This window comes from Hemicordylus capensis, chromosome 2 (assembly GCF_027244095.1).
Source record: "Hemicordylus capensis ecotype Gifberg chromosome 2, rHemCap1.1.pri, whole genome shotgun sequence".
Lineage (NCBI taxonomy): Eukaryota > Metazoa > Chordata > Lepidosauria > Squamata > Cordylidae > Hemicordylus > Hemicordylus capensis.
This window is the reverse complement of record NC_069658.1, coordinates 279,218,036-279,242,187: the sequence shown is the minus strand read 5'-3', so window position 1 is coordinate 279,242,187 and position 24,152 is coordinate 279,218,036. Positions and strand designations below refer to the sequence as shown.

The 24,152-nt window shown below is 41.8% G+C and overlaps 1 protein-coding gene across 10 annotated transcripts in view; it reads left to right on the top strand.

Annotated features, from left to right (window-relative positions):
- Positions 1-24,152, top strand: part of FRMD4B (FERM domain containing 4B) — a 393,137-nt gene that overhangs the window by 186,712 nt on the left and 182,273 nt on the right. The window contains exon 1 of one of the 10 annotated variants that reach the window (XM_053298160.1): positions 4,611-4,629. The exons of the other annotated variants lie outside the window; for them this stretch is intronic. The gene's annotated coding sequence lies outside the window, so the exon portion shown is untranslated. Of the gene's footprint in view, positions 1-4,610; positions 4,630-24,152 lie in introns of those variants that run through there. 10 annotated transcript variants of the gene reach the window in all.

Genomic DNA, 24,152 nt, shown 5'->3' with positions numbered 1-24,152 from the left:
CCAGAGAAGAGAAATGCCAGAACCTACAGATTGTAGGAGTGTGCCAAAACATAATTTGGAAACAGAATCACAAGGCATCTCCCTTTAAAAATGAGGGTTTTCCCAGCCCCTTTAAAGTGGAGAAGAGTAGGTCCGTTCCTGCTCCTCCTCCAACCACCGCCATCAACGTACTCCCAGCTCTCCCCCCAGCATTAACTGCATACCAGTGGGGCATGCACATCTCTGTGCACATGTGCTGGCCATTTGCACTGTCAGCATGGCCCCTGCACCTGACCTGCAAATGGCTGGCACATGTGCACAGAGACCATGTACATGCCAGCGTCAGGCGCACCGGCAGCTGGGAGATGCCCCGTCGATGTGCAGTTAATCCTGGGGGGAGCTCTGGGAGTATGGCAGTGGTGGCGATTGGAGAAAGAGCAGGTACGGACTTGCTCTCCTTAGCTTTAAAGGGGCTAGGGAAGCCCTTGTTTTTAAAGGGAGGTGTCGCACAATTACTCTTCCAAATTGCATTTTGGCACATCCGTAACAGATTGGCACAAAACTGAAGGCATGCCCGATTCAGAGACAGATGGATTGCTGCAATAAAGAAAAGAAAAGAATGCATCACATCATAAAACAAAATGTGAGACTCTGAATTCAAGAATGGGACAATGAAAAGGGGAATGTTGAGATTTTTCCATAGATATTGTCTCAGTTCTTTGTATGGGGCATGCTTTTCTATATTTGAATGTAGCGGGCAAGTATCTTCCCTAAGGAGCAACAGGCTGCCGGTTCGAATTCCCACTGGTATGTTTCCCACCTATATTGGGCAGCAGTGATATAGGAAGATGCTGAAAGGCATCATTTCATACTGTGTGGGAGATGGCAATGGTAAACCCCTCCCATATTCTACCAAAGAAAACCACAGGGCTCTGTTGTCACCAGTAGTTGACACCAACTCGGCGGCACAACTTTATGTATAGTCTTGGGGGTGGAGTCACAGTTTGTCTGTCTGCTTCTTACTTGTTCAATATTTCAAACTGAGAGACTCTCTTTCACTGTTTAAGAGACTGTTAGTTTGTTTATTGTTTTCTTAGCCTATGTTTCTCATTTAAATTTGGCTTCCTGTGTAATCACTTATACAAGATAAGTAATTTCTCTGCAATGTCTGTGCCCCAAATATGTTATGGGTATGCTGTCTCTCTCTTTCTCTGTGCTCCTGACTGTTGCTACCACTTAGGACTGTTGCTCCTCAGGTTCTCCCCCACAGGTCTCTCTTCATCTCCACCTCTTGACCACCACCACCCATATTTCTTTTTCCACCTCTCAGGTCTTTTTGTACGCCATGGCACTCTTTTTTTCACTGCACCCCCTAACATGCTTTCTCTACAACACCAACAGTCTCTCTGCATACTGTAATTGTCTGTCATTTGCTCATTTTCTTTCCCCCCACTCTGTCCTCTCATCTCTCTTACCCTTTCCCCCCACTTCCTTCAGTGGCTCCCCCCCCTTCCTTCACCCCATCTGCATGACTCCTCACACTGAGTTCAGCAGTACAACAGGACATAGTGCTTGCACTCTCCTAGCAGTTCACACCCTGAAGGAATCTTGGACACCAGTGAACCATGCAACATGTCTGGCTATAGCAGACTGGAAAAACTGGCACCAACCCAACCACACACCTCTGAATGATAAGGAAGAGGAAGAGCAATGGTGTCTTAGTGACATAGGCATTTTTCCATCCTCCTTCCACACATGTACACTTTTGGTGATCTTAGGTTGGCCTTTGATGTTCCCAGAAACATACAAGCATACCTGCAAATAAGTCCATAACTGACTTTGGCTGTCAGGAAGAGGAAAATTATCCAAAGTTAGGCATTGCCTAACTTGTCCTTTTAATTTCAACGGAATTACTTTGAGTAATTTTCCTGTCAGCCACTGTATTTCTATATTCTGTATTTCCATGTCAGCCACTGTATTTCTTTTGAAGAAAACAAGCAATCCAGCTGGCAGTTGTTAAAAAATATTCCCACAGAAAGGTGACGATAAGAATAGGCCGGCAAATGGTCAAGGAGAGGGCCATAACTGGTCTGTGGACCTTCTGTTGTGCCGGGCTGAGTCAGAGTTCTTAAAGACTATCAATGGCCATAACGTGGAAGGCAGGATTATAGCTTGCAGGTGAAAGCTCCCTGTTTACTCTGATTTCCCTTTAAACCTGATGCTGTGAAAGCATCTCTTTTGTACTGCCGGTATATTTTTATTCTCTGATCAAGGACTGACATATAAATGCATGTTAAACCTTCGTAAAATTTCCAGGATTGATAGCTAACCAATATGATATGAGAAAGAGTGTCTTTATAGTCCATATCTTCTCCCTCCCTCACTCATGCATGCACATACTCCAAGGTGAGGAAAGTCATTTACTTTATGAGGAAGAAAACAGTGAAGATAGCATCTGTGTTCAAGTGTGCAGTTCAATGGCTGTCTTTAGTCAGCTACAAGGATAAAGATACCTATTCTACTGTATACAGTGATGAACATATACTTAACTGTTCTGAACCTCTGTGCTAACACATGGGCAATTGAATCTTACTGAGAGTATTCCTATGCTCCTCAACATCAGTAGTGTGTAATTCTGATCATATTGGACTTTGCCTAGCTATTCTGCAATAAGAATATCCCACAAATTCAAAACCCACTGATTTAAATTAATTGATTAAAATTCACACGATTAAGAAACTATTCAGGCATTCAAAACAACACTGCTGAACACATAGCCACCTAAAGTGGATTGGAAGTCCCACCCTTGGATGTCAATCACTTCCCTCATCTTGCTGCCCCTCAGAGAGATCCTGCTCCTGCACGTCAATCACTTCCCTCATCTCTCTGCTCACAGAAACAGTTTGTGTGAAGAAGGAAGTGCCCTAACTGTGTGGGCAATCCAGGCTGCCAGTCATGGATGCTCCTGCTATCACGGTTATGGTGCTTCCCTCTTTCCACAAATGCTGCCGTTTCTATGAGCAGCAAGATGAGGGAAGTTATTGGCATGTGGGGGCAGGACTTCTGACCCCCTTTAGGCAGTTGTAAGTGTGTTCAGTGGCGTTCTTTTGAATGTCTGAATAGGGTTTAAGAGTTCTTTAATCAGGTGGCAGCCATAATAATAGATGCTTAGTATTTCTAAAAGTCTCAGCATTTAGGGCTGATGCTCATATCTCTCTCTTTTTTAAAAAAATCTAGGCCTAATAAACTTTATTCATGATCTTCTTAAAAGAAACTAATGTACAGCAAGTATGTAATCATATTTGAAAGACCATTGTAGTAATCATTCAGAAAGCATAAAGTACAGTGAAAACTCTCATTTTTATTTTTTGGTTATTGTCTGCACTGTATGATAATGAGCACCTAAGGAATTATTCAAGGATAATCCTGCTACCATGCCATATAAATAGGTCTAGGGCCTGGTTCACGCATGTGTATCCTGAGCCATCACAGATTAAGCACCACAGGCAGAACCTTCATATCACCTCAGTTCACCTCAAAACTATGATTTTCAATGGAGGTAGTTAACACATTGACCAGCAAGACTGTACTTTGCAGATGTTACAAACCTCAATATTGAACATATAAGAGGAGAGCAGGATCACATGCACTGGCCCCACCTTTTCCGCACAGTCAGCATATGTTCTGAAAGAGCTTATGCCTATACAAACTATATGTACATAGGTTGTAATATCCACACAATTGGGACTCCTGGAAAAGCAGACCCCGCATTGTGCATGCAGCTCATATGAGTATAGACGGTTTCAGATATTAATGCTTATTGCACATAGGGAACAGGGTGGAGCCAGTGATTGTGACTCCACCCTTGGTCAAAGGCTTGTAATTCCTGCACAATCCTCAAGTGTTGAATAATCAAGGGGTTGTAGCTTAGGGATGGGGCCGTTGCTCAGTGGTAGAGCATCTGCTTTGCATGTAGAAAGTCCCAGGTTCAATTCCTGGCATCTCCATATATGGCTGAGAGAGACTCTTGCCTGGAATCTTGAAGAACTGCTGCCTGTTGGTGCAAGCAATACTGAAATAGGACCAATGGTCTGACTCTGTATAAGGCAGCTTCCTATGTTCCTAAGTGCAGTAGTTGCATGTATGAACTGGCCATAGCCCGAGATCTCTGTCTTGTATTGTCCAGTGTGTGGTACAGCTACATTTTTACTGCATGAAGAGAAATGCTCACATTTGGAAGCTCTGGGTATGCAACAGAACACATAGAGATTTAAATCAGAGCTCTAGGGAGGGATTCATTTGTTGGGAATGGATATGGTAAAAGGCAAATAACTGCAGCAATGGGACGTATTGGCAGTAAAAGTGCTGAAGTTTAATTTTTGCCTTCCATTATTTCCAAATCTGTAATATCTTGTGCTGCTTGGCTCATGCTAGAACGCTTTTGTTTCTGAATTTGTAATCAAAGCAACAAACAGTAAGGTCATTTCCTAGAGATTATATGGCAGCGGAAGAAGTCTGAGATTGTGTGAGTCTGCTCCAAATAGTTTTTATTTAGCAAAACACACAAAGGCTTAGTAGCTGCACTCTTTGTCTTATTGTACCTTTTGCATATCTCCTGGCCTTTAAAAACCATCAGTGTATAATTCAGAGGTAAGAGAATTTATGTGTATTTCTTTTGTTGAGGCTCATTAGTATTTGTTGTTTTGAACAGGTCGTAATAAAAATGAAATATAACTGCAAAGTTAAAAGGTACAGAAAACTGAGTCAATAGCAAACTGTTCATGAGGATCTAGTATTTCTGCTTGATCTCTTCTGATACTACTTTTTGAATGTTTGGGTGCATCTGATTATTTATAGTACTCTGAATATAGTATTTGTTGCCCTTGTTACAAGCATGGTCTTCACTTCTTTGTAAAAATGTTGATTCTCTTCTGACCCCTGGTGACAGGGCATAGTTTATAACTTTCCAGATATAGTGAGTTTGCACGTCTTGCAGTGTTATTTGCTGAAGGACAATAATTGTACACAAGCTTATGGCAAGCAAGGAGCAATTCTGAGAGCTCCTGGCAGTCAAGATGTCTGTCCCTGGCACAGAAGCCTATTCTCAGTTTGTAACCGTTAACTGTCTCCTGAGTAAGATCTGCTCTTTTCTGTCTTTTCTGATGCAATGTTTGGCACTGGGAGATGTAACGGCAGACATGGAACTCATTAGCAATCACTTAGAAAGGGCTCTTTGATCCACACCCTCATTCTGAGGGGTAAATGAACCACAAAAGTCCAGTGCTGTCAAATCTATTTGCATCCTTCCTCTCCTACACATGTTGAGTGTGTGGTGTGTGTTTGTGGTTGTGTTGGTGGGGGGAGGGAAGGAAAGAGAGAGAGGCAAACTAATCCATCAGGATGTGGTGCTCACAGAAATGCAGTTATTATATTATCAAAATCATAAGTCAAACTAAAGGTGTTTTACTCTAACCTCCTATACTAATAGGTTATGTATGCATGCTATTTCATTGACTCCAAGAGATAAATTGGGAGGAAAGCACTCTGTCTCTAGCAGCATTTGATAATACACAATACTTGCCTCTGGATAAATACTACAAAGTTATAACATGTTGATAAGCCATAGAAGTAGGGGTGTTAAAGCCGGCTCGGTCTGAGCCGGGCTCAATGGGTTTGGGATTGAACCAGGCTCTGTTTTAACCAAGCCAACTCAGAGCTCTACTGGTAAAGGGGAATCGGGTGAAGATACTCCTCTAGCAGTAAGGTGGGTGCAAGGGAGCTTCCCTAAGGATAGAGTGGGCAGGAGGGGAATAAATAACTACTTACAAGTGCTGGCACAGCAGTGGGATGCAGTAGGCTAGGCCTGGTTCAGGCCTCTATGCACACATGGAGGCCACTTTAGTGACCTCTGTGCATGCATGGAGGTCACTAAAATGGTCTCCACACATGCACAGAGGCCTGAACCGTGCTGATGAAGGCCTGAACCAGGCTAAAGAAGGCCCAGCATAGTCTGGGGGAGGGTGGCGGGGTGGGGAGCTGCTGCTGTCCCCCAGTGGCCACTGCTGCAGCCGGTGGTGGCACTTGTAAATAGTTATTTACTCCTCTCCCACTCTACCCTTAGGTTAAATTACCCCTTTATTGGTAATGGGAAAACTTCACCGGATTCCCCTTTAGCAGTAGAGCTCCGAACCTGTCAAACTGGTTCAATTCAAACTTGAACTGGGTCCAACTCAACCAGACAGAAAACCGAGCTGGTCGGATTGGCTCAGATCCAATCCGGATTCAAGCCAAACCAGAAAAACCGGTTTTGTGTACATCCCTACTAGGAATTATCCTCCTGTGACCTCCCTAAGATATAATATAGGTTATAGAGTGCCAACAATTGGAACCAGTAAACATGATCCTCTATATCTCAGTGCCTTTACAGAGCCTGAACAAGACTTTTGTGAAAACATAAATGATGATGAGTGTGAAATTCTCACATCCCTCTGTAAGAACTTGATATTCATCGTGTAGATATGTACCTTTCCACGGAGGCAGGTTTAAGAGAATGACTGATATTTTGTGTCAGTTACAAAGAGAGGAATGCAACTCACTGGTGCCTCCTGTTTCACATTCCTGGCTCTGTCCTACCTCTTTTCTTCGGCAAATACAGCCAAGGCTGCTGTTCTGTTACTATAGGAATTATCCAGTCTCATGAGATTACCCCAGAGATTTAGCAATAACTCTGCGCAAGACACTGGAACAAAACATGCTCACAAGATTTTGACTGGTTACTATGGCTCACAGTACAGCATTGCATGGGATGAGTGTGCTGCACACAAGCTCTAATTAATTTGCAGCACTGCTGCCAAGAAAAGCAGATGTACACAAATTATTGCTTTGGCTCTGGATTTAGAGCTGGTTTGTACTGATTGCTCCCTATCAGTTTTCTAATTATATTCTTAACTGTAGCATTTGATGCCGATATGTGTGTGGCGTTAGTCTGTTTACTGTGTGTATTTGTATTTGGCTTGTCACAGAATATGGCGTCTTGACAATTCCATCTTTAATTTAGGAAAGCCAAATGTCTAGACCTTAGGACCACAGAGAAAATTTTGAAAATAAAAATCTGATCAAATTTTAGAAGCTTAAGGGAAAGATGAATAGAGCACATGGGAGTAGTAGTAGTATTTATAGTGGTTGGAGTGAGTTTCAGGTTTTTGGGTTTGGGGGCTCAGGGACATTCATCTTATTTACTTACTTAGCGTCTGACTCCAGAGGCTTCAGGTGGTCCACAAAAACAAACAAGAATAGGTATTAAAACAAGAATTAAAAAACTAACACGTTCAAAAATTACAGTAATTTTAAAAATCTAAATCTTTATTTAGAGGAACCCTTTGTCTGAGCCACTGCCTATGCCATCGATGATGCCCATGCTGTAATGGGGATGGGGCCGTAGCTTAGTGCTGGAGTGCCTGCTTTGCATGCAGAAGGCCCCAGGTTCAATCTTTGGCATCTCCAAGTAATGCTGGGGAAGACTCCTGCCTGATACCTTGGAGAGCTGCTACAAGTCAACGTAGATGATACTGAGCTAGATGAACCAGTGATCTGAGTGTGGATCAGGCAGCTTCCTATGTGCCTACATTTGTTGATGTAGAGTGAACATTTTCCCATGAAAAACATAGCAGGGCCATTCACGCAATCAAGGAGCAGCCTCCTTTCCTTGTTCAAGAGCTGAGCAGCACACTCCCGATATTTGATCACCTGTCAGTTAAAAACAAGGTTGGAGGCACGCATACACAGTGATTGTATGCTAAGTAGCAGCTGGTTGTAGGGCTTTTTGTCCTCCCTCATTCAACAGCTGGCATAGCTGCTGGGTAGGAGGGAGCCCTCCGATCCAGCTGCTGCAAAGCACACAATCATGGACGGCATCTTCCAACTTGTTTTAAACTGTCAGCCGATCTAATATTGGGAGTGCGCACAGCTCCCTAACTAGAGAAGAAGGCTTTTCCTCCCTGTTCTTGGTTGTGTGAACTTCCCTTGTATTCGGGATAAGTGACAGTAGAAAGTATATGGGATGTGACGGGAAGGTGGACACCAGAATGTGTAACAGGTGATTCCTGACCTCTGTCAGGAAGAGGATTTGAAGCAGCTTCAGCAGCCAAAGCAGAATATGTAGACCTACTTACTGGGTTGTAGGATGAGGCCTCAGTAGCTTCCATGGTTCTTTAGCTTCCCAATATAGCTGGCTCCTGGCTCCAACAAATCCTTCCCTCCTTTCATTCATGACCTTTTCCAGAACAAAAACTCAGCCTTTTAAAACCTGTATCTTGAAAATAGAATAGAAGTTAGTCAGAATAAACAAATATATGTGCTTGATATTCTTGGCATCATTTTTTGGATCCCCTTCATGCCGAATTTGTGTTTTTTCAAAGATGGAGGATGCAATGTACATATGGCCCTGATGAATATACAATGGCATTCTGCCTTCAGCTCTCAGGGTGGGGAATGCTTTGCACTTGTTAAGCTTGCCAGGATTTTTTTCACTGGTTCAGCTGGTAGAGATTACATGAAAGTCAGTTGATACTCTGTGGGAGCGAAGTAATTTTTTCTCCTTTTAAAAAAACAAAACTCTTCTATACATAGGCAGAAGAATACTGTAGTAAAGTCAAACTGAGCTTCCTTTGAGTAGTTTTGAAACTGTCCCAAAGCAGCTCAAAGACTCTGCCAAAGTTAATGTTACACAGCCAAAATGTATCTGGAACACATCGGGAGAAAGGTGTTAGGGCTGTAGTTGCTGCCTGTAGAAGCTGCTTGCTTTGGAGAGAAATATTGGGTCCAGCAGAAGTTAACACTTATAGACCTCAACTTCACTTACTGTAGCCAATTTACCTAGCCTTTCACCAACCTTCAGGTCCCAGGTGGCACCTTCTTGTTGAATATGGAGGCTCTATAGGTATCAGGACTAGATGAGATTAAAGCTTAAATCTCCTGAACCTAGTCCTGGTGCCCCAACCACTCAGAATTACGGCACTGAGAAGAAGAGGTAGGATTCTCCCAGATTCCACCCAGACTCCACTCCTAGGCAGCCATGGGTTCCTGGCTCGAAACATTGCCGTTCATCTTCCGGCTTTGCTTTTGTGATGACTTCCTTGGCCTTCCTCCAGATATTTCTATTTCTCCATTGGTTTTCCTGCCTCCCTACGTGAGGACCCATTCCACGTGTTCGTATTTTGCTATGGATATCCCTAAAAGCTTCTATCATGTCATGTGGGCTCTACACTGCAGTGATAACATGCAATCCCCAATCATAGGAGGTGCCATATCATGTTTTTAGTATGATATTATGGTGTTACTTCCTAAGCCAATGCCACACCTCTCCCAGGTTTTTCATAGTTAGCCACATGATAGTGGTAACACATAGGCCAAGCTTGAGAAGGTTGCCCCCCAGCACATGGCAGGGTCCTTGGAGTGGTGGGGTCAGGAACTGTGTATCTAATAATACAGGGCACAAGTAGGGTTAATAGAACTGTTCTGGAGCGCTGGAGAAACACCAGGGCTACTTTTAGACTAGTGTGGGGAATTAGCAAGACCATGGTGAACAGTCTATTACAGTCAATTTGTGCAAGGTTTTGGTCTGGAAATGATGAAGGGACAGAGATATGATACAATCCATTGTATGTAGGGATAATAGGGGTACAAGAACATAAAAAGATTGGTTAGGCAAAGTTAGGAGGCAATACAATCTTAACTAACAGTATTAACTAGAGTCTCACACTATTAAGTAGAGTCTCACGTAGAGGCGTTTTAGCTTAAAGGTCCAAATTGTCAATAAGTCAGATTAAGGCTTACTGGAGAGAGAGGACCCAAAATGCAGGCTTAGAGAGGAAAGGGGAGTGAGGAGTTTCATAGGGATAGGCAATTAGTATTGCCGGTCCTGATCCAGAGGTGTGTTGACTGCTCTTGTATATTGGGGTGTGCAGGTAGGTCACCTCGCAAGGGCAAAGTGGAAAGGAAGGAAAAAGAAAGGTCAAGCAACACAGAGGTGCCACTCGCAAGATGGGAACCAGTGCAGTGTTTGGTTCCAAGATAGTTCCAGGGAGGGTCCTTCTCTGGCTTTTCTGCAGTGTTTTCCCTCCTTCTCCTTTGGCTTTTCCTTCTTTTGTTTCTCATTCTCCTGCCTATATGTTTAGGTCAGGAATAAGATAAAGTTGTGCCGTTGAGTTGGTGTCAACGCCTGGTGAACACAGAGCCATGTGGTTGTCTTTGGTAAAATACAGGAGGGGTTTACCATGGCCATGTCCCGTGCAGTATGAGATGATGCCTTTCAGCACCTTCCTATATTGCTGCTGCCCACTATCTCCCATAGTGTGGGAAACATACCAGCAGGGATTCGAGTCAGCAACCTCTTGCTCCCTAGGCAAAATCAATCCCTGGGGCAATGCAAAAGTCAAGCACCCTGACTGCAAGGGCTGAAACATGCATGTAACAAAAAAGTTCATGCTTGCATGAACCAATCAAGTGTGTATGCTCTTTAAGAACCAAGGTGAAATAGCTGGTGTGGAATATTGAATGGGTGCACTATAAAATGTTATCTAAGAAAGGGGCATCTCTTCCTGAGTTAGGTTTCTTTTGTTGCTAATGATCCTACCTTTGGGGTCCTTGCCAGCTCATTAACACAGTGATAGGAGGCTCTGTGTGCATGTGTGTGTGTGCCTTTCTTATCTGAGTTGCTGTAGGAGTGATTAGTGAAGTTAATCCTGTTGCCAAAGGAGGGAGGTAGCTATTTTGCTTCTGAAGGTCTTTTTGACCCGGGCCTGCTTTCTAGCTTCCTCCTCCCTTTGTACAAGAGAGGCCATGAGGAGACTCCCTACAGTAGTTTGTTCTTCTGACCTTGGGCAGTATTGTCCATGTTTGCTTGTGCCAAGTAACCAAATAGCATATCTGAACATGTGCAGAGTTCATGGCCCCGTGAGCTCAGGTATCCAAGATGATGATGATTACTGTTGTTGTTGTTGTTGTTACATTTTATATCCCGCTCTTCCTCCAAGGAGCCCAGAGCCGTGTACTACATACTTAAGTTTCTCCTCACAACAACCTTGTGAAGTAGGTTAGGCTGAGAGAAAAGTGACTGACCCAGAGCCACCCAGCTAGCATCATGGCTGAATGGGGATTTTAACTCGAGTCTCCCCGGTCCTAGTCCAGAACTCTAACCACTACATCATGCTGGCTCTCATGAAGGCTGCCAGCCTGCAAATCGCATAGAGGGGTTCTGCTGACAGCCCAAAAACAAGCTGTTTAGGCAACAGTATAATCAGGCACCTCAGCAAGTTGGAAGGTATAACATGCATCTTTGGGAAGCCCACAGTGACTACAAACTCACTAAACAGAAGTGGAAATCCAAAAAAAGGAATCATTTTTGTGTTTCAGTAGCTGTTACGTAAAGAAGGAAGCAAATGTTGCCAGAGGACTACAAAGCATGAAATTTGGGGCCTGTTTAATCCCCCCACCCTGGTGTAAGAATTGTTGATGTTGACAAGTTTGAAACAGGGAATTCAGGCTTTTTAAAAAGGACAAATAAAATCTTAAATGCCATAATAATGTGGTGATTGATATCTTTTTTCACACTCCTGCTGCAGTGTCTTGGGCATTAATGTTGTAGGGTCAGTATGACACACACAAACACACACTACTCTTTGGTACAAAAAAAGACAGAACAGATGCATATTGTGCAACCTAAGTAAAGAAACATACCAAGTTTTTACAACCTTTCTAGAAGGGTGAAGTTGGATAGTTAAATGTTCTGCAATGGTTGCAAGGATTAAGAGTAGCCTGTTTTAATAGAACTTCAGGAACAGCTAATCTCAGAGCTACAAACTGCCCAGTTAACTGCCTCCACCCCCACCATTGGCTACAAATTCACAAGTATCTGAATCTGCACTGCACATTTTTTCATTTAGCATCAGTATGCAGGGCAAAATTTATTTATTTGCCAAATTTGTACACCGTTCCAAACTTTCGTCTCTGGGCAGTGAACAACAACATGAAACTAGTTAAAACATACACATGAATCTTAAAACAATGTAGGCAATTTAAAAATTAAAAACAGATTAAAGCTTTAAAATTTAAAACACTGGAAAAGCTTGGCTGAAGAGGGAGGTTTTCAAGTGCTTTAAAAAAATTATCGGAGATGGGGAGGATCATATTTCAGTAGGGAGCGCATTCCACAGTTTGGGGGCAGCAACCAAGAAGGCCTGTCCCCATCTGGCCCCCAGCCGAGCTGGCGGCAACTGGAGACGGACCTCTCCAGACGACCTCAATGGGCGGTGGGGCTCATAATGAAGAAGACATTCTCTTAAATACCTAGGGCCTCAGCCAAAATAAAACAGGAAGGATTCCTTTTTAAAGAGATTAGTTCTTTGAATAAAAGGTGTGATGTAATTTATTGTATGTATGTATGTATGTATGTATTTATTTATTTGGTTTCTATACTGCCCTTCCAGAAATGGCTCAGGGTGGTTTACACAGCAAAATAATAAATAAATAAGATGGATCCCTGTCCCCAAAGGGCTCACAATCGAAAAAGAAACATAAGATAGACACCAGCAACAGTCAGTGGAGGTACTATGCCGGGGGTGGATAGGGCTGGGGGTGGATAGGGTGGATAGTTCGCACACAATGTTGTCAATTTCACTTTCCTGCTATCAAGTAAGGAATGATACTGACAATACTATTTTTTAATTAATCTGGGGAGATGTGTACTGTACACTAGTAGTAGGTGAAAATGCACAATCACCACCCCCCAATCTACTTAAAATAAAGAGGGAAAATAAAAGTATGTGGCATAGCAGGCCACAGTGGGAGGAAGTTGTATGGGAAAAGTGCTGAAGGTCAGGGAAGGAGCACATGCTTTGCATATACAAGTTCCAAGGTTCAGTCCCACACATCTGCAATCAAAGGATCTCACAGAATTAGATTAGGAAGATCTTTGCATGAAGCCTTGGAGAATTACTGCCAGACATAAAAGACTATATTGGACTAGATGAGCTAATGGTCTCACACATTGTAAGGCGATTTCATATGTTGGTCCAATGAAAGATATCTTCTCACTTGGCCTGCTGTGGGGGAGCATTCAACCCCTAAAGATTAGGATAAAGTAACATAAATGTTTTTAAAGCTACTCAGAATGGCACATAATGGAGGAGACAGAGTTACATTTCATGTCATTCATCATATTATGAGTATTATCCAAGAGATTCCCATGGACAATTGAACACCTGAAGTCCACACAGCACTCATGATAACTATGGAACAATGGATTGTGGAAAAGGTAGCATTTTTCAGAATAGCTTTGATTTCAATTGTTAAAATTGAAAGGTAATTTAAATAGACTTTGGTTACCATAAGAATATCCAAACATTGGCCAGGGATTCCCTCAAAATATTGACAAAGGCTTACTAACATTCATAAAGCTTTATTCATAAGCATAAAGTTGGAAAGGCAAGACTTTCCTTTGCAGATATCATGCTCATTATTTCTCATTAAGGCTCCTTCTATATATGTTTAGCAATACTAGCCTTAATAATATTATTATTAATAGTACTGTACTGAGTCATAGTGTGGTGTAGTGGTTAGACTGTTGGGATTACGACTGGAGAAACTTGGCTTCAAATCTCCACTTGGCCATTTAGCTTTTCACCAGTTTGTAACTGAAGGGATCTGTAACTCCTTAGATTGCCCCTGGAACCTTTTTTTTTTTTTTTTAATGGCTGTACCATCCAGTAAAAAGGCTGATTGTAATGTTTCTGTTTCACTCTTAAATTTTGTAAGAACTGTCAGTTTGACCCGCTCTGGTGTTGCCCTTGCCTATGGGGTCTCTCTTATATCCTCCGTCATCTATTACCTTCTCCCCTTCCCCAAGGAGAGACTAGAAGGGAAGGATAAATGGCAGCCAAATTGAGCATTTTGAGTGTTCATATCAAGAAAGGGCCAACTGATATGAGGGGCAAGCTGGAGGGAGCTTCTGCATCTCTCTCAATAGCCCTCTCCTTCTGTTGCCCCAGCAACTGCTATTCACTGGCATACTGCCTCTTAACATGGTGTTTGCTTACCAGAATTAGTGAATCATTTGTTGACTCAGGGTTAGATTATTATCCCAGATAACACTTTTAGATTTTGATCTGTGTATTTCCTGCATCTGTAATTTTGAGTGTAATGTGTGTTTTGGCTAGAATGTATTTAAAAGTGACTCTTTTCTGCTTTCTGTTCTGCAGTAATAGCACAGAAAAACCACAGTCCATAATAAGCGTTAGGTGTGCTTAAACCCACTGATTTCAGTTAGCATAAGTGTGCCTAAATCTGTGTAATAACATCCTTTACTGCCTGATCCTATGTATGTTTCCTCAGATGGAAGCGCTTGTGACTTTGGTGGAGCTGTTCCTAAGAAGAGCTTTGTAGGATTGCAGTTTTAGAAAGCTATTTCAGTTACTTTGGTTCTTCCAGTTTGAAAACAGTGAGGCTGTTCTCATGATGGGGAAAACCCGGGCTAAGGGACCCCAGCCTGGATTCCCCCCAACATGAGAAATAACGGGTGAGCCCAGTGGTACAACTGTGGCTAGCCTGCCAAAGTAGCCCTCCCCTTAAACGAGGTTAGCGGAGCGAACGCTCCGCTAACCCTGTTTTAAGGATCATGAGTTGCCAGGGCACAGCTACGCAGTGATTCCCGAGGAGACCCCCCCCCAACTGAGGGGTAAAAAATATGTCCAATAACAATCAATAAACAATGCTAAAACACAATAAAACAAAATACAATCACTCATAATAAATTACTTAAAAACAATAAACAGCTCCTGCAATTAAGCGCTTAACTGGAATCTTAACCTAATGGCAATATAGAAAAATTTAGCTACAATTTTTGTAATCTCAGAGCTTAAATCTGCGAGAAAATAATATGTATAAAAAAGCTCACACCTTCCAGGAAATTTGAGTAACAGAGGGGAAATAAGTGCTTCTCTGGGATCCCAATACAAAGAATAATATAGCAAAACATGGGTGACAGTTTCCAGTAGGCCAGCGCCACAAGGGCAAAAAAACCGTAACAGGATGATCTTTAGCAAACCTCCGTTCCAAAAGAGAAGAGGGCAACACGTTTAACCGGGCTCGAGCAAATGAAACCCGAAATTTAGAAAAATGCAACGTTGTTAAATAATTAGCACCTCACCTCACTGAATTTCCAAGCAAGTTCCATTCACTATTAATTGTGAACCATGGCCATGAATGTTTCCTATTGTGTGATGTTAGCTCCTCAGTGTAAGGAGTTTGCTGCTCTCCTCCTTGCTGCTGTGAGCTCCTCAGTATAATAAATATTTGAAATTGTTTAGGCAGAAGAACTTTTCTCTTGTTGTTGTTTTCCTCTTCTCTCCCTCTAATGATGCCCCTGGTCTTCTCCTTGTTAATAGGAATTGGCATTTCTCATGTCTGTTTCTCAGTGTCCAGTTAAGCCAAGTTTTCTTTTCTATGGTGCATTTCCTTTGTTGGTGGGAGGGCTTGTCCTCAGCTGGCCCTCTGTTGAAACACCCACTGCCACCAGTTTTTTTACCTTTTTTGACTGGTTCCACTCCCAGTCACTGAAACTTCTGTCTCTCAAAAAAATACAAAAGCTCAGTAGTGTGGCAAATAAATAGGGCAAGTAGGCTTGATATGGGAACAAAACAATGGTGAAATAGTGAGAAAACAATAAGAAGTTTACTAGAATAGAATCTTCTAAAATTAAAAAAAAACATACAGGAACAAACAGGGAAAATTTTCAGTTAGGCAAGAGTACTATAGAACAAATTTAATTTAAAACTATAGATGAAACACACTTGCTAGCGGTCCAAACTAAGGCCTAGCAGGTTCCAGTAGGTCCAGCTCCCGCTCTGCTTATTCCTCAGCAGCTTCAGTCTGTTCCCACTCAATCTTCCAACCTTCCAGCCTCCAACCTTCCAGCCTTTCCGTTCACACAGCAGCCTGCTGCTTCTTCTCTTCAATCCTCCTTTTTTATTCAGTTTTTCCCCACCGAAGAGTATACTACTACTACTACTACTACTACTACTACTACTACTACTATTACTACTGCTACGTATATGCCGCTCTTCAACCAAAGTTCTCAAAGCGGTTTACATAGAAAAATAAATAATACATAAATAAGATGGTCCCCTGACCCCAAAGGGCTCACAAACCAATCCAGATGATTCCTACTTCAGGCAACGAGAACTTTCTGTCTCTGCCTAGAGGCAACCAACCAGATCACATAGATACATTCCCTCCAAAACCCAGCAGCAACACAACTTTTTACCTCAGACTTAGTTGTCATTCAGAGGCTGCAACCTTTTAACCCCTGCAGAGCTTTACAGAACCAGTGGGAATATAGAACAAACCTATACAAATAAAATAATTTCAAAACATAAAGGGAAGGAGTCATTCCTTCACAGTGGGCAAATTTCTTTTGCAGGCAAAAATTTAGATTGGTTCCGCTGATCTGAGGCCCAAATGACATATGGTCATAAATGTGTGGCTGCTGCCTCTCCATGTCTACTGCTGTGTCCCCGATTACCTTGCATTAAATTAGATATATGATGTGATGTCATCCTGATCAGTGATGGAGCAAGGAAACAGAGCAAGGCACAGGGGGCAGGGGTATGTGGAATGTGTTGACTCAAGCCAGAACTCCCAGCCGCTGGAAACAACTACCTTACATTCTGCACCACCAATGCTCTGGATAAACCAGAGCACTTAACTATGTGTCAAGGGTGCCACCTCGGTTGCAGTGCCAGCCCTGTCATCAGATTGTGTCAGCTGACCTCAAGCACCAACCCCTAATCACCAGGTCTGAAAAAGCCCTGGCTGAGGCCTTGCTCCTCAACTTGTCTTATCAGAGAATACTTTGCTTGGCTAAATGCCGGCACCCCTCACATATCCTGCTGCCTTTTGGACCCTCACCCTTGTCTCTTCCAGGGGGTACCTGCTTGTGGCACTTGGACCTCTAGAATTTGACCCCTTGTCTGTCCTGTCCTGAACTCACCCTTAACCTATCATCCTGGCAACTAGTACCCATCTTGTGGATTCTGAAACCTGAGCGCTTTGGAAGTCTGATCCCTGCTGGGCCTTTTCGGGGAAACTCTGAATGAAGTGACATATCAAGTGCCTTCTTCAATAAGATGTTACTAGAAAGATGCAGAATGTTGCCATGTGTTCATAGAAATATACAATTTGGTTCTCAATTAGCTGAGCTGAATTATACCACTGTACAACTTGATGTTTTTGTTTGTTTGGGGACTACAGGCTGTTTTGTGCTAACTTGCACTTCAGTCTTTTGGTCTCAGATGTTAAGTCTCAAGCTTCTTCAATCAAGATTTAAACGATTTAGTGTCCTAGGATAGATACTGGCAAATTTGCAAATCTTTTGGAAAATTAGCAACTTGGGATTCAGCTTGTTAGCATAATTTGAGAACCAATTTGCTTTATTCATTAGAGGAAGGCACAAACTGACAAGTCCTTCCTTTGGCATGCATCCCCAATCCTCTGATTTAAATGTGGAGTCTGGACTAAAGAAATGAAGGTTCCCTGTCTTTCGTTTCTTAACCTCTGGCTAATGGTAGAAGCTTGGTTATGAATCTCTGTAACAGTGATAGATGGAAACTTAATCCTGTTTTGCAAAAGCAGTATAGCTGTCAAGACACTCTTCCTTTTCAATTAAGAGTGAATTAACCTAAGTTTATGTTCATTTATCTGGGGTAACAAGATTAAGCTAATATGAGATAAACCACTCTTAAATTGGAGACATTCCACAAGAAGCTTAACTAATTTAACAAAATGGTTGGAGAAATAGGGATAATTCCATTGAATATTTCTGAAATGAAAAAGAATTCCTTCCCATCATATTTTAGGAGGTGCTTATTTCCTTACCAACCATTGAAAATTTAAAATAAATATATATAGGATCTTCGTGTCAACCTTATGAGCCGTTTGAGCTATGTTGGAAAGAATGCCAATAAAACTGGCTCATAGATTTTGATATCTGCATTTAGTCACATTGCAATCTTGCAACTATGTTAAATAACTAAAAGCAAAGAATATAAAGTAAGGATGAGTCAGTTTTTTTCCATCATTGCTATTTTTAATCCAAAATGAGTTCAATATAAAGGGGCAGATTTGTTGTCATTGTCTGCTAAATATTGATTGTTTGTTTACCTGAATGATTTCTATGTTGCCTTTTAGCAAAAGCTTCCAAAGCAGCAAACAATAAAAATTTAAAATTCAATAATAAACATTACATTAAAACAGAAAATAGAAAAATAAAATTGCTTATAAGCTCAGGAAAACAGCATTATCTTCAGTTGCTCCCAAAAAACACGTATGTAGATGCCTAGTGTCCTTAGAGAGAATAATGCAGAATCAGAGTGTCACCACCATAACCACCAAGGTCTAGTCTATGGTCACCACTTGCCTCACCTCTGAAGCTAGTGGCACCTAGAGAGAGCTCTGCTTTAAAGATAAACACACATATGGTTAAGGAAAAACAGCCAATTTAAGTTGGATTTTTGCTGTTAGACCATTGTCTGAAATTCTGGCATCTGCATTTGAAGTCTTGCAAAAATTTAGTTGTTTTATTGTAATTCACTTAAAGAACATACACACTCTTGCAAGGAGCATTAGTTGAATATCGTAGTTCAACTCTTATTCCTTCCTTACTTCTCTTGATAGCCAACATTCTTCAGAAATCCTCAGTGAAAAGGTATATATTTGTGTCACGTGAGATAAAACTAATCAGAAAGAAGGAGATTAGTGAATGACTGGAATGTATTATGAAAGTAAATTAGCTCTAATAGTGGTAGCTCAAAAGAAGTAGAGTTGTAAGTTTGGTTTTGCTGACAAAGCCAATTGGCTGCATTTTCTCAAGAAGAGTATACAGAGATTGTGGTAGCAGAGACATGGTAGTATATCTAGCAGCAAGCTAGTTAGGAGCAATGGTGGTGGTGACCAGACACAGATGGTGACTCCTCTTCTAGGCTGCAGGTTCATCTTATAAAGAACTGATTGAGACTATTATTTCTGAGAGATGCATATGTGGGAAACCATCATGAGCTCATTCGTTCATGATGTTTGGGTAGGGGTTCCAGTGGTATGAAGGCACCAACACATGTTTGCTTAGCATATACTGAAGAATCTGAAAACACTGTGTTAAGCCAAGACATGGTGAACAACACTGGAAATAAATAAGCACTCAAAAGATTAGACCCTACTCCCCGTAGTCAAACTCCTCGAGGTTTCATTAGACAATCGTCATGCAAAAAACAACCACATGACTCATCCTGAAGCCTGCAAAGAGAATGGTCAAGAAAACTGACAAAGGCAAATGAGGGAGAAGAACTGGGGGTGCGGGGTGAGGGTGGGGATGCGGGGTGGATGGGTAGAGTGGCTGTGAGCTCAGATGAGAGGGAGAGAGTGAAAACATCTGACCCTGAAATTATATATATTCAACATGCCTTAAATTGTTTTTTCTAAATATTTCTTAGGGACCTTTCTAAAAATACATCTCCTTTTGGTGCACTCAAAGAAAGACCTGTAATAAAAGAAGAGAGGGTGACAGAAATAGCTTACCAAACCAAATAGGTTTCTGTCTATAGAAAATAAAATCCTAGTCGTAGGCTGAAAATGAAATGACTTTCTGTTCCTACCTTCTCTAAAGACCATCTTGATACAAGCCTATTCTCTATTTAGACATGCAAGTTTGTCTCCGCCAATTAGGTTTATGTTTTTCCCCCAAAGGCTTCCTGTTTATAGAGCATCTAAATATGTTTCAAGTATGACTTGATGACACTGTGAGGTCTAAAAATATTACTTCTAACAGCATGCTTTGGGCAAAGAGGATGCTGCTTCTGAAGAGGAATACCATAAATATCCCGCAGGTTTTATTCGAAACAAGTGTAAGGTTACAGAAGGGAAATCAGTTTTTCTTGCTGAGAACTTGTGCTTTTAAAACTTTTCCTGATAGTCATGCTGCAGCAACATCTTCTTTCATTGTTGTGCCACCTAAGTTGTGCCACCTAAGTTTCTGTGTGTGAATCATTTGCTTTGGCAACAAATAGAAACTTGGCATTTTGTACAATTTTGGTCTTGTAAAAGTTCAAGAACTTTTTTTATTCAACATTAGAGCAGGAAGGAGTGAAGAATTACATGGCATTTCCTGAATCTCAAAATGTTATTTTTGAGGACCAGCTAGCACTCATCCATCCAGCTCTGGCTCCAGGCCCTCCTCAGCAGTCCACCAACTCACAACACAGCCCATCATTGTTAAAACAGATAGATGGTTTTTAACCCTTATTTGATGTTTGAGATCCCCTATGAGCTTGAAAAGAGTCTTTTCTTTTTCTTTATATCATTTGTCAACTTCAAAAGTAGTTTTGAGCTGAGTCCTCTTGGAAATGAAGACCTTAAACATTGAACTTGACCATGCCTGTCAACCAAACTGAAATGATGGATCAATTTCAACAGAACAGTAAGAGATGTGCAGCCTGATTGGATGCATTTCTATTCAGAAATGAATCTGTTTGAATCCAATGCTCCCAAGTAAGCATGCATAGTATTGCATACTTGATTCTTAAAGTCTTTAGGACTGATGATGGAATTCTCACTACCAGTGTCATGGAGTGATCAGGTATATCCAGCTCCAGGCGGTTTTGGAGGAAATCGATTATCTAGACCAGGCCTGCTCAACTTAGGCCCCCCAGCTGTTTTTGAACTACAGTTCCCATAATCCCCAGCCACAGTGGCCAATAGCTAGGGATTATGGGAATTGTAGGCCAACATCTGCAGGAGGGCTGAAGTTGAGCAGCCCTGATCTAGACCCATTTCAAACTGGCTTTAGAGCGGGCTATGGGGTTGAGTCTGCCTTGGTTGGCCTGATGGATGACCTTTACCGGGGAATCTACAGAGGGAGTGTAACTCTGTTGGTTCTTTTGGATCTCTCAGGAGCATTCACTATTATCGACCATGGTATCCTTCTGGATTGCCTGGGGGAGTTGGGGATAGGAGGCACTGCTTTGCATTGGTTCTGCTCCTATCTCTCAGGCAGATTCCAGATAGTGGAGCTTGGTGACAGTTCCTCTCTAAAACGGGAGCTATTATATGGAGTCCCTCAGGACTCCATTCTGTCACCAATGCTTTTTAATATTTACATGAAACCGCTGGGTGAGGTCATCAGGAGATTTGGTGCAGGGTGTTATCAGTATGCTGATGACACCCAAATCTATTTATCATCATCATCATCATCATGAAATGGCATTCACTCCCTAAATGCCTGCCACAGGCAGTAATGGGCTGGATGAAGGATAACAAATTGAAGCTGAATCCAAGCAAGACGGAGGTGCTCATTGTGGGGGATCGGACTTTAGGGGATGAGTTAGATCTTCCTGTGCTACATGGGGTCACACTCCCCCAGAAGGAACAGGTACTCAGCTAGGGAGTGCTCTTGGATCCAGGCCTCACCATGGTATCTCAGGTGGAGGCTATGGCCAGGAACACTTTCTCTCAGCTTCAGCTGATTCGACAGCTGAGTCCATTCCTTGAAGATAATGATTTCAAAACAGTGGCGCATCAGCTGGTAACCTCCAGGCTCGACTACTGCAATGCGCTCTACGTGGGACTGCCTTTGTACATAGTTTGGAAACTTCAGTTAGTTCAAAATGCGGCAGCCAGATTGGTCTCTGGGGTAGCCCGGAGAGACCATATTATGCCTGTTTTAAAATGGTTGCACTGGCTGCCGATATGTTTCTGGGTGAAATACAAAGTGCTGGTTATTACCTTTAAAGCTCTGAACAGCTTGGGTCCGGGTTACCTTAGATAGTGCCTTCTTCAGTATGATCCCCATCGCTCGTTGAGGTCATCTAGAGAGGTCCGTCTCCAGTTATCACCACTACATCTGGTGGCGACTTGGAACCGGGCCTTTTCTGTAGCTGCTCCTGGTCTATGGAATGCATTCCCAGCAGATATCCGCAGTTTAGGCTCACTGTTGGCCTTTAAGAGAGCCCTAAAAACTTATTTGTTTGGCCTGGCCTTCCAAGGCTTGTAAAGTGTTGTTGTTTTCTAAAAGTATTTTAATTAGTTTTAAATGGTTTTAATTGTTTTTGAATTGTTTTTATATTGTTTTTAATATGTTTTCAATTGTGTGTTTTTATAGCTTTTAAATGCTGTTGTACACCGCCCAGAGCCTCTGGATGGGGCGCTTTATATATGTAAATAATAATAATAATTATTATTAATATTATTTCTGCACTTGCAATAATAATTTGCAAGAAACAAACCAACTAATGTACAGTGCAGCAACAACAACAACACCACAAGAGCTTGCATATAAGATCAGTGGACCTGTAAAAAAAAGAGAATAGTACATCACCTAAATGGAAGATTAGATTAGAAAATAAAATTGCCAGGCTTAGATCAGATGCTAGTAAATTGAAAGATATGAAAGACAAAAGCTGAAGAATGAAAACACCAAACAGTATCTGATCCAAAAATACCATCTAGATTCAAGGAAAATTAGAGAGTCCTGGAAATAATAAAGCAGCAAATAACAGCAGTGTCAAAAAAGATTAGCAGATACGAAGCCAAAATTACACAACACAGGCAGAATCTCCAATTACAATCGAATCAGATACGTTTCTACCAAAGCATAGAAGGAGAAACAGCAAGAAACATAGAAGCACCAAATAAAGAAGAAACAGTGCGATTCTGGGGGAAATTATGGGACAATCCAATAGATTATAATAAAAAAGCAGGGTGGGTGAAAGAGGTCGAAAAATGTAACCAAGAAATGCAAGTTCTGATAATAACACCAGAATTAATAAGTGAAAGAGCAAAGAAAATCAAAAATTGGACTGCACCAAGTGACGATAAACTGCATGGCTTTTGGCTTAAACAACTAACAAGCCTTCATAAACAACTATCAAAACAGTTCAATCACATTTTGCAAGGAAGTGATATCGAACAATGGCTAACAACTGGGAAAACTCATCTCATCATGAAAGACCCAGCAAAAGGTGACGTTACAAGTAATTATAGACCGATAACCTGCCTGCCAACCATGTTCAAATTGATTAACTGCAATAATAGCAGATGAAGTGATGCAACACTTATTAACTAGCCAACAGCTTCCAGTTGAACGCAAAGGAAATTGCCCGAACACCAGAGGCACAAAAGACCAGCTGCTGATTGACAAAATGATTTTAGAAAACTGCAAGAGAAGAAAAACCAATCTAAGTGTTGCATGGATTGACTACAAGAAAGCCTTTGACTCATTGCCTCACACATGGATACTAAGATGTTTAGAAACAACTGGTGTCAGCAAAAACATTCAGATATTTATTTAAAAAGCAATGAACATGTGCAATACACATTTAACAATCAACGGCGAGACACTGGACAGGTTAGCATTAGAAGAGGCATTTTCCAGGGGGACTCACTATCCCCTCTGTTGTTTGTAATTGCCATGACTCCACTTTCACAAATACTAAACAAAACAGGCCTCGGATACCAAACATCTAAAACATCAAGTCAAATCAACCATCTGCTGTACATGGATGATCTGAAGTTGTATGGAAAGTCCCAGTCAGAAGTCGAATCACTGCGAAACACTGTTCGTATATTCAGTAGCGATATAGCAATGGAGTTTGGACTAGACAAGTGTGCTGCATTAATAATGAACAGAGGGAAAATAAGAAAAACAAAAGGAATAGAACTGCCCAATGGAAGCAACATCAAGAACCTGGAAGAGAAAGAACATTACAAATACTTGGGCATTCTCCAGGGTGATAACATTGCACACTCTGAAGTTAGAAGAAAAATTGGAAGTGAATAAATCAGGAGAGTTAGAAAAAATCCTCAAGTCCAAACTCAATGGCGGGAACACTATACAAGCCATAAACACCTGGGCTATACCTGTTATCAGATACACTGCAGGAATAATAGACTGGACCCAGGCAGAGCTAGAGACGCTAGATCGTAAGACCAGGAAAATAATGGCCATCAATCATGCTCTGCACACCCGCAGTATAGCCTATCTATACCCGGTACAGATAGGCTATACCTCCCTTGCAGCTCAGCTGGAAGAGGAATGCTGCAAGTCCATCAAACAGTAGAGGAGGAGAAAAGAA